The sequence below is a fragment of the Ctenocephalides felis genome, unplaced genomic scaffold, assembly GCF_003426905.1.
Source record: "Ctenocephalides felis isolate EL2017-DRISC unplaced genomic scaffold, ASM342690v1 CF-g0.4_SCAFFOLD_00817, whole genome shotgun sequence".
Classification (NCBI taxonomy): Eukaryota; Metazoa; Arthropoda; class Insecta; order Siphonaptera; family Pulicidae; genus Ctenocephalides; species Ctenocephalides felis.
This window is the reverse complement of record NW_020536971.1, coordinates 1,485-12,812: the sequence shown is the minus strand read 5'-3', so window position 1 is coordinate 12,812 and position 11,328 is coordinate 1,485. Positions and strand designations below refer to the sequence as shown.

Here is an 11,328-nt window from a genome sequence, read left to right as displayed (position 1 = left end):
ATTTTAACAATAAGTATGAATTTTGTTTACATTCCTATGGGTTCCGTACCAACGTTTATACGTTAGACGGCGACGCGGCGCTTACGCGCTTTACATTTCGTCTCTATGCAGTTGAAGCAGTACGATTGCTTTGAAAAAAAGTTCAGAATTTCCAAACTATGCCAAAATAAAGAAAACTTTTTTTTTCAAAAAAATTTTGTTTTCAAAAAAAAAATTTTTTTTAAAAAAGCAATTTTTTGTCAAATTTATAGTTTCTCAAAAAAAAAAAATTTTTTTTTAAAAAAGCAATTTTTTGTCAAATTTATAGTTTCTCAAAAATCTAATTTTTTCGAAGTAAATTTTTTTCAAAAATGTTAATTGTTTTTAAAAAAATAATAATTTTTGGTACGGGAAGTTCCAGCAATTTGCCTTAAGGCACGATGCCTTATTGCCTCAAGACAGATTTCCACTTACAGCTAGTTTTATATTACATATAAATGTACTGATGTAAAATATCTAATGAAGAAGTATATTGCCCAAGGGTAGACAACTTATGTATGTAAAAAAATTTAACATACCGTGGTAATATAGGCGCTTGATTCTTTTGCGCTCGGATAGATAAGAGTTAAAAGCAATCGGGTTCAATTTGAGTAGTTAATTTTTGCAAAAATATTTATAATTATTAACTTATGGTATTAATTTGCAAACAAAAATGTATGTATTTGAAACAAATCTAGTAGTACATTATAAGTAAGTACAAAATTTCGCAAAAAATCTGAATTACTAATAATAAACAATTAATTCTCATTAATCTTGAATATTGAACGTATTACAAACCCTGTCTGTTCGGTTAATGTTACGCGACCATGTGCCCGATTTTAGGCGTGCGCTTGCCGCGTTCGCTATCAGAGAGTATCGCTTGAGTTTCGGGAGTAGGTCATTCTCTCACAATCTTCAGGCTCGCGCCTCGCGCCCGAACGCGCGCTATGTCAATGCGGCGGATGGCGACGCGACGCCCATAACGCGATAGGTATACAGAACAACAATCAACCAGACAAAAATAAATTATTAACTAGCTGTAAGTGGAATTCTGTCTTAAGGCAATTAGGGCATCGTGCCTTAAGGCAAATTGCTGGAACTTCCCGTACCAAAAATTATTATTTTTTTAAAAACGATTAACATTTTTGAAAAAAATTTACTTTGAAAAAATAAGATTTTTGAGAAACTATAAATTGGACAAAAAATTAGTATTTTTTTGAAAAAAAAAAATAAGAAAATTTAAAAAAAAATTTTTTTTTTTAAAAAAAAAATTTTTTTTCTTTATTTTGACATATTGTGGAAGATCTGAACTTTTTTTTCAAAGCAATCGTACTGCTTTAACTGCATAAGGACAAAATATAAAGCGCGAAAGCGCCGCGTCGCTGTCTAACGCATAAGCATTGGTACGGAACCCATAGGAATGTTAACAAAATGTATACTTATTGTTAAAATCTCTATAAAATATCTGATAATTTGATGTGCATATGTCTAATGATCATTTTTGACCGCCAAATGGCTCATTTTTTTACTTTTTCCTCTATATCTCCGAAACCGCTGGACCTACCTTCATGAAAATTGTATCGATTCTTCATCTTGTCAATACAAATAAAATGTTTTTTGATTTATTCAAATCGGACGCTCCGTTCTCTTAAAAACGGAGGTACCGTTTTTGGCACTTTTTGCCCCGTATCTTCGGAACGGCTAGACCTGCCTTCGCCAAAAACTAATCAGCACGTCTCCTTACCAATACAAATCGAATTTTTTTTTAATTATTGAAATCGGTTGATCCGTGTTCCCGAAATCGTCGACGAAAATTTGTATCCGCACATACATACACACACACACACACATACATCCATTTTTTCTAAGGTATGCCAAAATGTTCAGAAACCTTTGAAAAGTAAAGATATATAAAAATTTTCATTTTCGATTTTTTTGCGATTACTATAACTTGCCCTACGTGAAGTTAATTATAACAATTACGAACACTCGCTTGACTAACGAATTAGTTCCGGTTTGGACGGTTTTTGGTAATACTTATTACATCTACATTCTTACACATAAGTAATACGATTTGCATCAATCGACCTTACGCAACGTGGTACACCTTCGGTACCAAATTACCGATTCATAATTTTGCAAAGTAGTTTTGGCACTAGCGTATTGTCAACGTATCTTTCCCATATACATAATTAATTGGTTTAAAGCACGTCCAGCATTTCAAGAATTTTTGCAGTAAAATGAAAACATGACAACAATGTTAATTAATCAAAGTATTTTAAATGGAATCGTACCAAAAACGACTGAGAAATCATTTTAACTTTTTTTCACACAAACTTTCATAGATAATTAGCACTATAATCATGATTTAACAACTGAAGTATGAAGTTGAGTAAAAAAATTCAAATACTTTGAAGAAAAAATGCTTCCCAAACGACTATTTTAAATTGTCAAATTAAAAATAATAAAAAAAAAATCATTAAGGGGGTATTCTAGTGTAGAAATTCAAAAAATTCATATTTTCAAAGTTTAACTATCTAAGAATATAAGTACGAGAAGGTTTTTGAAAATTTGAATTATTTTTGGAGATATAGGAATTTTACTGACTCGGTCTCCATACTGGTTTGGCTTCACGCAAAACTTTAAATGCGTTTTTCTCAGAACAGACTTTTTCAGTACTCTTGTCACGATTTCTACTCGACCAATTTATTTGAAATTTTCAGATAGTCTTGTTTATAGATCTATCTATAGTCTGAACTAGAATCATCCCGAAATTCCAATTTTTACTTTATTTAAAAAATTCGAAAAACTCAAAAAAACAGCAAAAAAACTTTTTTTTCAAACAGTCGCCAATTTGTGAAAAAAAAAATTTTTTTACTCATCGCTAGTTCAGCCGATTGCGAAATCATTGTAGATTAATAATCTTTTTATTTTTTGCATTTTCGATGGCTAGGAGGGCTGAAATCATGTCAAGACTGAGGTGCCAATTTTTTGGAACCACCCACTTCATCAGTTGCCAGTTTTTACAATTTTTAACTTTTTTATTTTTTAATTTTTGTTTTGTATCTTAATAATATTAATAAACAAATGGTAAAAAATGGATAGTAAAAACATTCATTGCTTTCTTTTACCACACTTTAAAAATGATCTAAAATTCATCGCTCTACACTAGAATACCCCCTTAATAAAATAAAATACTCGGTAGACTGAAATCATAAATATACTGATTAATTGCATGCTAACTAAACTATTTTGATGCGAAATAAGCCAAAAAAATATATATATATATATATATATATATATATATATATATATATAATTGAAATAGACTGTATGATAAGAAATACTGATATTATGAACATATGGATTATCAGGGCTAGTGATAAACGCGCTAACGTAATCAACCCTGAATTAATGATTTTTTAATTAACATTTTTCGACAAAACTAAATATAAGAACTCATTAAAAAATCGTCTGATGACTATACAAGAACGTATGTTAAAAGAAAAAATAGAATAAATTAAATAAATACGATATTTCTCTAGTCCTAATATCAAACACGTTTTCCTAATATCGAACACGTTTTTCTAATTTAAATATCACTCAAGTCTCATTTACCCCATAATTATCATAATTATCATTATCCCAAGACTTTATCATAAACATTCGAGAATATGTCTATTTCTGTTGTGACGTTTAAGTAGACTCGATAAAGCTATTTATTGGAGTGCTATTAGAAAAAGCTCTATTATATACTTTCCTTGAAGTGAATTTCTAAATAATAAGCATGGTAAAGTATTTCAATCTGCTTATAAGCATAAAAATTAAAAAAAGCGAAATAATAAAATCAAGTGAATAATCGTAGTAACACATATGTAGAAATAATATGAAAATAAATACATATCACAATATATAGAACATTTATGTATCATGAAAGCCTAAATAAAAATAAAAATGTGAATAATAAATTCAACAAAATTTATATTGTCTATGAGGGACGCAAAAGGGTGGCAGACAAATTAAACTGCGTATATTTTATTATTCAGACTAATTTAATGTGAAGTAGTGACGACCAAAGAAGGTTGCAATACGTAATGATAGAACGAAATTAATATGTCCAACCGAAATATAAGCTGATAAATGTAATGTACAAACCTAAGGTGTTCTGTAAGTTATGAACCAGTAGATTTCTTCAATAATGATATGTTTATAATTTGAAGTAAAGATTGAAGTAAAAATATAATTAGCTAATTAGTTGTGAAAAATACTTATATGCTTGTACAGTCCTGAATTCGGCAATACAGTAGTCAATTATAACTCTGTATTTGAACGTGTGGTGTTAAAGTTACGAGGTCATATATACAAACAGGAAAACTGAAAGCCGGACCTCATACACACATATTGGCCATGTTTAAATCATAATATTCATTATGGCTTTCGAACATAACAGACCAGAAATGAGTTATCAAAGTCGCACTAATTTGAAGACAGTTGTTACATTTCAGAAATTGAATCAATTATTTCTAGTATGGAATGAGATCAAATAACAGATATGTTACAGCGAACTCTATGTTCAATTTAGAGTACTATTTTTATGTTCTTTTCCAATGCAATTTATAATCCTTCACGCAATTCATCAATTCAACAAAAACAACAATGGCTTTTGAGGCCAGAATCGAAATCACCGAACTGATTGTGAGTAAAAACTAAAAAAGGATTTTGTTAAATGCATTCGCCAGAGCCAGTTCTCGAACTGCACATAATTAAAATAATGCAAGATTCAGTGTCAACTACACTGCCAAGTACCAGAAGACCGTAAAAGCCAAATTTACAAATATTGTAAGTAAATATTTATAAAAAGTACAAGTAAATTCTTGCAGTTTATTGAATATTATTACGTTATCAACTAGAAACAGAGGTAAACAAACGATTTCCTAAAGCTTATTTATTTGTTAAGGTTTAAAGTGAATGGAAAGGAAAACTTAGTTACATTTAATGCTGGAAATCATTTGTGGCCGCAATAAATTATATTCACGATATTGTCCTATATTTTTCACGAAAGTAGGACAAGCCGTCCATCGTATGAAGGGTCATAGGACAATTAGTGCAAAAGTAGCACACCACTACGAACAGCCAGATATACAATTAATTATACGCCACTACTGCCCAATATCAAAAACTCATTCGAGTTATGAAGTATCACTAGGTGGAATCAGATAAATTACGAATAAAACAAAGGCAACAGGTATTTGATAGCCATTATGAACGAAAAAGCATTCGCATTCATATCTATGTAAGCTTATTTTTGTTTTTATAAGTATTCCTACAGGATAAGTATCTTGGCGTTTGTTTTAAATGGCTAATCGCTAGCGCTGCAAATTCCTAATAAGTATCTATACGAGAGAGAGAGAGAGACACAGAGGGAGAGACAGAGAGAGACGAGAGAGACAAAGAGGAGAGAGAGAGACAGAGAGACAAAGAGAGAGAGAGAGAGACAGAGAGACAAAGGAGAGAGAGGAGAGAGACAGAGAGACAAGAGAGAGAGAGACAGAGAGACAAAGAGAGAGAGAGAGAGACAGAGAGACAAAGAGAGAAGAGAGAGACAGAGAGACAAAGAGAGAGAGACAGAGAGACAAAGAGAGAGAGAGAGACAGAGAGACAAAGAGAGAGAGAGAGAGACAGAGAGACAAAGAGAGAGAGAGAGACAGAGAGACAAGAGAGAGAGAGAGAGACAGAGAGACAAAGAGAGAGAACAGAGAGACAAAGAGAGAGAGAGAGACAGAGAGACAAAGAGAGAGAGAGAGAGACAGAGAGACAAAGAGAGGGAGAGAGAGACAGAGAGACAAAGAAGAGAGAGACAGAGAGACAAAAGAGAGAGAGGACAGAGAGACAAAGAGACAAAGAGAGAGAGACAGAGAGACAAAGAGACAAAGAGAGACACAGAGACACAAAGAGAGAGAGACACAGAGAGACAAAGAGAGAGAGATAGAGAGACGAGAGATAGCAAGAGAGAGGAGAGAGAGACGAGAGATAGACAGACAGACAGAGAGAGATAGAGACGAGAGAGAGACAGACAGACAGAGAAGAGACGAGAGAGAGACGACAGACAGAGAGAGATAGAGAGAGAGAACAGAACAGACAGAGAGAGAGAAGATAGAGAGAGAGACAGAGAGACAGACAGAGAGACAGACAGAGAGACTAGAGATATATAGATATACGAGATAGACAGAGAGAGATAGAGATAGATATAGACATACAGAGATACTATAGAGAGATAGACTAGATAGACATATAGATATATATATATATTATATACATACAATATACTATATATATATATATATATATATATATATTATATACAGACACACACATATATACTCTATATTCAATACACATATAAACGTAATACATGCATACACCACCTGTGGTCTATGTAATATGACAAATAAATAAATATTGTATATAATAATGTACATAATTATTCTTGATATTGAAAAATTTCACTTTTTTCTTTGAAAAATTAAAATTAAGACAAAAACAATGAAATTAATATACACATGTAGTAAATTTTGAAATTGAATATACTTATTGAACGAGTAAAATTCTGGACTGTGAACTAGGCTGATTTCCAGTTTTGATAAGGTTTGTAAATAAACGTTAATCAATCGTCGGTGTGTTTTGTTAATGTCGATAAATGGAGTTATGAAATATATGAATGATATATCAAATGTAATAATTTCAATTCTTTTCAATTAACAAACTTGATTAAACAACAAAAATAATTTAAATGAATCAGCTTAGTTATAACATCAGAATTTTTAGTTAACAATATACCCATGATTTAACAAGCATGTATCTAAACTGTAATCAGTAACTGCAGAGTAAGTTGCAATTGTATTTGTAATTTTTGGAATAAACACAAAATTTGGCTTAGATGTGTCGAATATATGTCCACTCCAAAATAACAATACAACTCATTACAACCGCCATTACCGACATGTTAACCGATACATAATATATAATAGCACTTGCATATTGATTATGTTGTATTATACATAGATTTTAATTTTCCAATAAGATAGAAAACATAAGATCATTTGTCGAAACTCACGGAATAATAAGGGTTCTCAAAAATCTTTTGTTTTGAAGATTGCGTACACATATTTCAGCCCCAAAAAATAACCTAACCTCAAATATGAAACGCACCTATTTATTTAAGTATTTTATACAAATATGTGTGTGCATATTATGAATACACAATTAGCAAAATAATTAATGAATTAAAAGCAAAATTACTCACCAGGGAACACTCGCCAGCTTATAGAACGTGGACTTGTATTGAACGTAACCAGATTAATGGTCTAGAAAAATATGATCTGAACAGGGCTCAAAAGCTCGATATCGTAGCATAGGATAAAACTGATATCCGGCAGAAACATATGAAATTAGCAAAAGTTCACGATGATAAAAAGTGCAATCTGGTAACACTTTTTTTAAATAATTTATTTCATTATATATTTTTTTTAGTTTTAAAGAAATTTTAAGAATTAAATTTATAAAAAAAATCGTTTACATAAAGTACAAAATTCATTTAATAAGTTTCTAAACATATTGTTGTTATTCACTAATATAATTAAAATTATTGTATTTGACAAAAAACTTGATGGAGGGAACCCTTATCTATGGCGGAAACGTACCTAAGTTGGGACTTATAACTTTGAAACATACTCAAAAGTTTTTTTGTTTGAATTTTCCGAAAAAAAAAATTAATTATTAAAAAAAATTACATCATATATATATATACACATCAAATTTAGTAATTTTGTTGATTTTTAAGAAATTTTTTTGAAGTTTTTAAGAAATTTTTAAGAGACTATATTGAAGCGTTGGCACATAGATGGCACTGACATATTAAAACTATGAATTTAAGCGCGTTTTATGATCTAGATTTTTTCGTTTTTTTAATTTCAATATTACTATTCAAAATATGCGAATAAAAAGATTTTCAAATTTTAAATTATTTTCGAATATATCTTGAGTTGTGAATACCACTTTATCACTTCCTAGAATTTAAAACCTTTCGACCATTTTGAATTTTTAATTTTTTTTTCTAAATTCTCAAAATATAATAAGAACTTAATAGTAAAATATTTTTTTTACGGCATTTTAAAAATCGCATAATTTATGCCTCTAGACCATTGCCTTAAAATAATGATATTCATTTACAGATCGAACTCGCGAAAATTCTAATGATGAAACGTAACTAGTTCCTCTTTATTTTGAATTGAATTTTCAGAAAACAAAAAATTCAGAGATAATCAAATATTCTTGAAGAAATGTTCAAACTCAAATGAATCTCATATGCCCGAAACAAAGAAACAATTACAACTGTAAATTAAAATAAATTATTTTTTAGTAAGAATTGCAGTTGGTGTAAATATAATTATAGATACCACATAGTTGATGGTCAAGAATTTCGAAACGCTATAAATAAAAAGAAAAATGTTACAGTTAGCACTGATATTAAAAAAATTAAACATAACACTGGATTCCTCAATATATCGGCATGTTAATTATAGACAAAAGTATGAATTTGCAAAGTATTTTGACATACTCGACGTATGTTTGTGAAGAGACGTCGAAGCCAAACAAGCGAAAGGGGTCCCTGACAATATAAAATATTCGTTAGGAGAGTTGAGGGCTTTACAAATCGCATGTCCCACTTTCACACAAACTCGCACCATCCCAATACACCGTCCTGCACGTACAGCCGACACACGAACAGGCATGGTAAATTGCAAAGTCTATATCTTTAGAACAAAACGTTTATTTTTTTATGACTATCCATAAAAAACATTGCCAATTTTCGCACTACATTAAGAACTTAATTATGTCAAGTATTATCCTGAAGCTTCTAATTTTAGTTTTGTTCATTGTGCGTATTAAAAAAAAATCCAGAGGCGGACACATAATTTAAGAAAATCATTACTTTATCACGTTTAAATATTTAGTAATTTTTAAAGTATTATATGCTATAAGCAAGATCCGCAAGACGACTTGGGGGGCGTCCATTAATCACGTGAGGTTTTTAGGGGGAGGGGGGGTTTGACAAAAAAAATCACGAAATATCACGTGGGGGAGGGAGGGGTATAGCAAAATATCACTCACGTGCATTTATTTTTTTTTACTATTTCTTATAAAAAAGTTCAAACATTTTCAAAAAAAAATCAGAAATTTTACAGTTTTTTCACATAACTAAAAATACACGTGATTTGTTTGGGGGGAGGGGGGGTAATTTTGAATATCACCAAGGGGGAGGGGGATCTAAAAATCCTTAAAAACTCGCTCATGTGATTAATGGACGCCCCCTTGTGAGTACGAATGTTGACTATAGACGACATCCAGCGTCCATGGGCAATATTTATCTGCTTCAATTTTGACCACTCCGGGTTTTGAGTTAAATTATTGAAAATTCTGATTTATTATCAGTTAGTTTTACATAAGAGTAATTTTAATTGTTGAATAATTTTTTTCATAATGGTCGAGAATTTTATAAATATTTTGTGTAACAAGTATTTGAACGGTTGGCTGGCTCGTATAGCAGTGTCACTTCTGTTAATGCCACTCTCGTAGCAAAAGGATTAATCTTTCAAAACGACGTCGATAAATTATAAGAAACTGGCTTTTCAAAAACAGGATAATTATATTAATTTAATTTTTAATTGATTGCGCATCAGAAAATACAAAATTAAATATTTTAAATGAGTAATTTGTAAAAGAATATGAATATAGCACATAAGTTAATTTTTTTTTTTTCAAAAATATAAATAGAAATATTTCCATTAAAACTACAATTTGAAAATAATGGTTTTACAAGTTTTACGTCGACCTTTAATTTGCAATGCCTGCTCGACTGTGATTGCACACTAGAAATAAGTGAAAGTGGCCCCTTGCGCGCTTGCCGTAAGTTTCAACATGACGCATACTTACCAGTAGCGTACCGAAACTGAATATCACTGATATTTTGGTAAGTATTTAAACTCAATCATATTACCAATACATAATACGCGATCCGATGTTTTATAATCCGATTATAAACATCATCAAACATTCATCACGAACCTAAATGCCCGCTGGAAAGTTTTGCAAATGCAAAATCATTTATTTATTTGCATTAGCTTTATCGTGCACATATCGAACATTGTTTATGTTCAAACTGTGATAACTTTGTTAAGTATCGAATTTACGCAGTTCGAAATATTTATTTTCAGACGGCTAACAAAGCCTAATGTAATTGAAATTAATAATTTGTAAATTATGAACTTTATTATACATACATACATGATCATGTATATACACTCAATGTGTATGTATATATATATATATATATATATATATATATATATATATATATATATATATATATATATATATTCCTAATGAAACTCTGCGAAAGAATTCGATGTAATTTATAATTTAAAGAGAGTTCTGTGCTAAAAGAAAACTTGGGATTAATTAAGGTAAATTTTAATTCCCTTCAAACATACTCACTGTGTCAAAAACGGTTATCTTTAGTTATCTTTTATAATAATAATATACATCAAATATTTTAATAAGATTAAAAAAAAATTGAAAATAATATTCTTAGAAGAATTGTAAACGGCTACTGGCATGCATTTAATGAGACTATCTATAACGGATCAGATTTACTAATTGTTCAAAAAGAAATAAGAAACACTAACAAAAAGTATCATCATAAACTTTGCCAACAATCAAAATCCACAAATTTAGGCACCGATTCTGCCGCATGATAGACCAATGTTATGAAGAACTTTCCATACAAATGCGTCCTAAATATTGACAAAAGCCATGCTGGTTGCTGTGCAGTCAGGCGATTTTCTCAATTTGTCAGATATAAAACATAACCTACAAACCTCACAAATGTCAAAAAAAAACGATGTTAGGTAACAGGGTCTTTCTGACTCAGGTTCAGAACATACGAGTGACTTTGCAGTTCATGTTCAAAACGCCTGAATGCACAGCAAATACAAGACATTTCGACAGTATTCAGTATGATTCAGTAGCATAATATATAGAAGTTGGAGCGTAACATGACCTTGCAGAACATTTGTCTATTATACGGCATAATCGGTCCCTTAAAAAATTAATGAATTAAGCCAACTAGAATATTAAACAAAAATTAGCCAACAGGTTTGAAGAGATAAAAATATATTCAGTACAAGATAATTTCTAACGGGGAACCTCTCATTGGAAATGACCAACACAAGATTCAATATGAGGACATAA

The 11,328-nt window shown here is 30.6% G+C and overlaps 1 pseudogene; it reads left to right on the top strand.

Moving 5' to 3' along the window:
• The first annotated feature begins 5,408 nt into the window (after positions 1-5,408).
• On the top strand, positions 5,409-6,007 carry LOC113369892 (annotated as a pseudogene).
• The last annotated feature ends 5,321 nt before the right edge of the window (positions 6,008-11,328 follow it).